This window comes from Nothoprocta perdicaria, unplaced genomic scaffold, assembly GCF_003342845.1.
Source record: "Nothoprocta perdicaria isolate Ctin4 unplaced genomic scaffold, notPer1 scaffold_0, whole genome shotgun sequence".
In the NCBI taxonomy this organism is placed as follows: Eukaryota; Metazoa; Chordata; class Aves; order Tinamiformes; family Tinamidae; genus Nothoprocta; species Nothoprocta perdicaria.
Genome location: NW_020454092.1, coordinates 11950119 through 11955640, shown reverse-complemented (window position 1 = coordinate 11955640; position 5522 = coordinate 11950119). Strand labels below are relative to the sequence as shown.

General features: G+C 37.7%; 1 long non-coding RNA gene across 1 annotated transcript; it reads left to right on the top strand.

The window, feature by feature from the left end:
• The first annotated feature begins 1060 nt into the window (after positions 1 to 1060).
• LOC112942366 lies at positions 1061 to 2821 on the top strand. Its single transcript, XR_003248374.1, has 2 exons — positions 1061 to 1161; positions 2783 to 2821. It is a non-coding gene; the product is annotated as an uncharacterized LOC112942366 (long non-coding RNA).
• The last annotated feature ends 2701 nt before the right edge of the window (positions 2822 to 5522 follow it).

Below are 5522 nucleotides of genomic sequence, written 5' to 3'. Positions count from 1 at the left end.
ATAAACTTCCATTATCGGAAGGGTCCTGATCTTCATAGTGTTCTTATAAATGGTTATTATGATTCTAAATGGTTAGCTTTACAAGCTCAAGRCTAGCATTCTGCTGCTGCAAGAGGAGAAAGCAAGCTAGAAGCAATTCAGCTTTTTAACATGGCACAATGTTCCTCTGAAATATCATCAGCTGGATTGGGAATTCTCTTTGCTAGATAGCAGGCAAAATACTCTTTGAAGGAATGGAAATCTTAAAGAGATAAAGAAATATAGAGTGTCACATCTAAGAACATTTCTGCTAAAGAGGGACAATATAGTTGGTGTCCACCTTGCCTTTTGTTCCAACGGCTCATTCTTCAGCACTAAGTTGAAAGTTGAACTCCATTTCTAGCTGCCAGAATGGTCCTTTAATCTGCAAAGGCAGGTCAGTGGGTACTTAGGAGTTTCCCCAGGRTAAAAACTTTCCAGGAAAGGTAGCCATGCAAGTCCACATCGTCTAATGCCTAAGGGAAGCTCATGGATATGGACAAGGAAGARAAGATGTAGCTCAAGTTCTTTTTAGTGTTCTTTTGTATAGAAAAACTCTCTGGAGAATGAGAATTTGTGACAAACCAAATTTTCACTAAAAAAAAGTTTCAATTAGAAAATTCACTGAAAATTCAGCTTTTGCTCATAAGAGAGGATGGTGCCCTGCACACAGCTCATACACTGCTTAAAGTTTAATTTCTGATTAGTTTTATTTCTTGATAAGTTTCTGAATTTCTCATTTTACACACTCTACTAATGTCTATTTTTCAAATGTACAAATAATTTTCTGTTTTAAGGGACATGCGTTGTTTGACTTCAGCTATTTCACATGCTGTATTTTCTGTGGACAATTGCTTGAGGCCTCAAGCTGGCAAAAATGAGAGCCTATCTATGAATAATTCAAAGTAATTGTACGCTTTTGACAGATTGTCAAGCTGCTTAATGTCTCTTGTCCCAGGTAATAGATTATATTTCTTTGATAAAGTGTTGGTAATTTCTCATTGCAATTTGTTTTGTGTATGTTGTATTTTACAGAGTCCAGTCAGGCTCATATCTCAGTACGGGCTGGTTTACCTTAATTTTGGCTATGGATGCCTGCTATGGAATTCACGTCTATGGGATGATAAATGACACCTACTGCAAGTAAGATCACAGGAAATTATTTTCATGCATCTGCAATTCTGATGTCTTGTCAGAATTTCACAATTGATTTTAATACCATAAATCCAAGAAATGGATCAAGCAGCCACTTCCCAATGTTTTGAGTTGATGAGACACTGTATTGTCAGCATATTTAGCCCTGATACAGCATTTTATCTTGATAAAATAAAAACATTTACCAAATCTATGAGATGTCATAAGAAACTATTTTTAATCAAAGATCTTTTGCAGGTTCTGAGTTGGCTAGAAATGAATATATTCATACCCTTTTGGCAAAATGTACTTGCTTTTATAGCTAAAACAAATCTATAGAGGAAATACTAATATATTAGTTCTCTGAATGCCAAGTACACTTGGAAGTGAAAGGAAGTGATTAGTTACCTGAATAGTTACCTGAAATTACATTTCACCACCATTGAGCACTCTACCTGAACTTCCTGGGAAATATACGGCTTGTTTTGAGTAGTAGGGGGTTTCTAATTAGATAATAAAACAAGACCTGCAAGCTTTATCAGAGTAAACTGACATAAATTCCAGCCAACTACTGTTAGTGACCTTACAGTGACACTGGATTAATCCCATTGTCAGAAGCATAACTCTAAACACAATTTTTAAAAGACCGAGTTAAACACTTTAATCTACAGTATAAAGAAGCAAACTATAAAACAAGCAGATTCCTCAGTCACCAAAGCAGGGAATGTCATAAACAAAATGCAATAGCCCTGCAAGTCTGTTCTACTGTACCCAGACTGGTTGAAGCCTTGCATGTAAGCCATGAGAGGATTCCTCAGCTCTCAGAGTAAAGTCTGATGGATCCCCTGCTTCAAAGTTCTGTATCATCCCGGTGTGGGATTCATTCCTGGCAYTGAAGAAAGGAACTTAAGTCAGATTTTTAAGCACAGCTGTTTAATTAGGGTATCTTAACATGAAAGACTGACTTTTTAGAGCTTGTAGATCCCACAGAATGGGTGAATCATGCAGATGGAACGAACATATGTTGCTTTTTGTTTACGAAAACACCATAGGCATCCTGAGACGAGGGGTGACAGGGCTGACGCTGTCCTTGCAGGGTTCAACACAGCTGCCATTACATAGCCCTGATGTAAAACCAGTTAGGGTCGTCATTGCACTTCAGTCTGTTGACAGCAGAAAAGGATGGCCCTGCTGGTCTGCTTAAAGCTGCAATCCTGACTGCATAACCTCTTCGTAATGTATATTATTCTTATAACTGCCCTATTCAGCAAGTCCAAGAAACAGTTTCAAGAGTTAGGACTATTCAATGAGTCGACATTGTGCRGAGATGGAGCATTATGGACTAGAGGCTGTTCCAGGTTATCCAAAMTATACCTATAGGTATACAGTATAGATAAGAAGCTGCCCTTAGCTTCTTGCTGAAGCATGAGATCACTGGATGTCAAGAGGCACACTTAGATGCATTTTCTGTAGGAAAATGAAAATAAATCTTCCTATAATGAAAGCCATTTGGCAAAGGAACTCAGGTGCCAACACATGAAAAGCATTTCAGTGAAATCAGATGCAGTGTATGTTAACCTTTTTCTTAGAAATAATACTTAAGAGTAACTTTTTTTTTTTTTTCTCCCAGGTCTGAAGGATTTCGAAAAGTTCCCTACCATTATTATGAGCCAGGAAGAGATGAGTGTGAGGAGTACTTTCTGCATGAAAACGCTCCATATGGAGGCCATAGATTTATCACAGAAAAGAAAGTATTTGCTAAATGGGCCAAGAAGCACACAATAATATTTACGCACCCCAACTGGACAGTGTCTTGATGCTGGTTTTCTTAACTCCCTCTCAACAGGATAATATTACAAAAATGTCTCAGTTTACAATAATTTTGCTTACATCTGACTGGACTTTCTCAGCCTAGGTAACCCTAAACTAAAATCTAGAAGACAAAGAGGGTGATGGTTCAGCTATTAAGCAAAATTAATCAATCTGTGGAAGCAAGACATGTTGCTTGTTATTTCTTAGGGTTTTACTCTACATAATGCACTTTATACTGTAACTGGATATTACTGCAAGACAAGAGGAGTTAAAGACCACTGCAATTTCCAGTATATGCAGGTGAACATGCACACACAGAGAACATGGCAGTCCTTTAAAACTTGTCCATTGCCTTAGTTAATTAAAATTAGCATGTGCAGTACTGATAGTACTGCAGTACTACTTAGATTTGCAATATTGGCAGAAATTTTCCATAAAGGAAATATGAGGAAATATACAGACCTCCTAGGTCTACTTGTCTTGTCCATGAGTGAGTATATTTGAAGAATCATCTAAAGTTATGGATACCTGTGAGCATGTACATATAGGGTAAAATTATAAATGGGCTGAACATGGTTCCTGAATTGTACACAACAGATGGATATGAAAAGCTATGTTTTGGTCAAGGCTCTTGGTTTGTACTCAAGCTTATATAATGCAGCTTCCTTTCCAGCTGGTCAGGCTGCACTGCAGTGGATAACGTGTTTTGCTTTTTTTGAGGCTGTTGTACCACAGGGARGCTGCAGCAGCATGGCACATAGCAGCAACTGTGTTTTGCAGCCCAAATTACACTTTTGATTATTACAACTAAACTACTACCACTACCCAAAGTGTAAAGTAGTGTAAAGCTCTCTCATGAACATTTCCATTCACTGCAACCATGACTTTGATTTGCTTAGAGCTCCAACATCCAAGCTCTAAAACTTGCCATTTTTGACAGTATTTCCCTTGCAAACATCATACTTTATTTTACCTCTCCAAGTTTTTCTATCTTTAAAAACAGGGATAGTATCTACCTACCTCACAATGGAGATGTGAGGATTAATTGAAGTCCATAAGGCACTTTGCTGACGAAAAAAAATTCTACAGAGCATTTATTCTTAACGCAAAAGTAATGGTACTTGTCATATACATGTCTTATCTGTTGGGTATTTGAAGAAAGTGATGGCATGTCTGGATCTGACGGTAGATTATTTGCGTGTCCTCTTTCCTACTGAGGATWATGTGTAATATTGAGTTCTCTCAGATTGTACCACGTCAGGTGGAGTCAAAAGACTGCACCGCTTCAGGTGGAGGTGAAAGAACTCACCATCCCACAGCCTCATCTGCACCTCGAGAGGAGGGTCAAGAATTTTAAAGTATGCTTGTCTCTAGTTAAAAAAAAATAGTTCCAAGCTTCCTCTCATCAAAGATTTTCAGCTGCAGCAGACTCATCTATAATAGGCCCATAAATCAACTAAATGTGAGGTTTATTTAAACTGTGTTTAAATTACTGCTTAAGATGCTTTAAGTTTAGAATATGTCCTAAGAATATTTTAACACTCGGAATGTCAGATTCAACACTGTAGTAGCCAATACTGTGAAAACTGAAAGAAGTATGTGTGGAACAAGACACACAGGGTTTACTCATACTACTTAAACATTAACCAACAGGAAACTTTGTATGCTTTTGTAAATCATGAAGAGGAGAAAGTAAAAAGCTATTTTTACGTGTAAGTATTTGTATACGGACTATTTCCTATTGTATATTTGTACATATAAATCTATATTTTATACATTCATGGCATATATATTCTCTCATCATCAACTTCAACCCTATAAGGACAGAGAGAAAGTCCCCACACCAGTGTTCTTTCTCTTGCTCACTGGTTTCTTGTTCCTGTTGGCAGGAATGCTAGGGTTTCAGCTCTGGTCTATTGTATTTTCTACTGCAAGTGCTTCTTTCTGCTTTTATTTTTAATATAACTAAGCTTTCACTGCTTTCTCTAGTGCTGTAACTGCTTGTGCTGGTTGTCAGACAAAGGCAGGAGCAATGCTTATGATCCCAGACAGTTCTCTCTCTCTCTCTCTCTCTCTCTCTCTGTGTGTATATATCTATAAATTTATTGTGTGACTTGAACCTCCACCTTCCTATTTGGAAAAGGAGAACAGTAACATTTTGCTGTTCTCTGTCTTGACCGACTTTCTTGTAAGGTCTTGAGGCTGATACTCTTGTTTGCAATGTATGTGTATACTGCCTTGCAAAAGAAGGGTCCAAAGCCACTGAAGGCTACAGGCACTACTATTATATAATAGCTTTTTTTTTTTTTTTTAAATGGCTGCTTCTTGTCCCTGGAGTTTAAAAACAATTATAGGCTAATATAGCACGGGATGAAATCAAGGTGTGGGAAGGAGCATGGATGGATGAAGGGCTGTAGTAGCAAGAGACAGTGAGCTAGATTTATTGCTATATCCATATGCATCTTTTCAGTTTAGATGGATGGCTGGATAGATGGAAAGCTAATAAAAGAATTCTAATGCAGGATTTGAAGAATGCCAGACACACAGAGCTAGGGAGA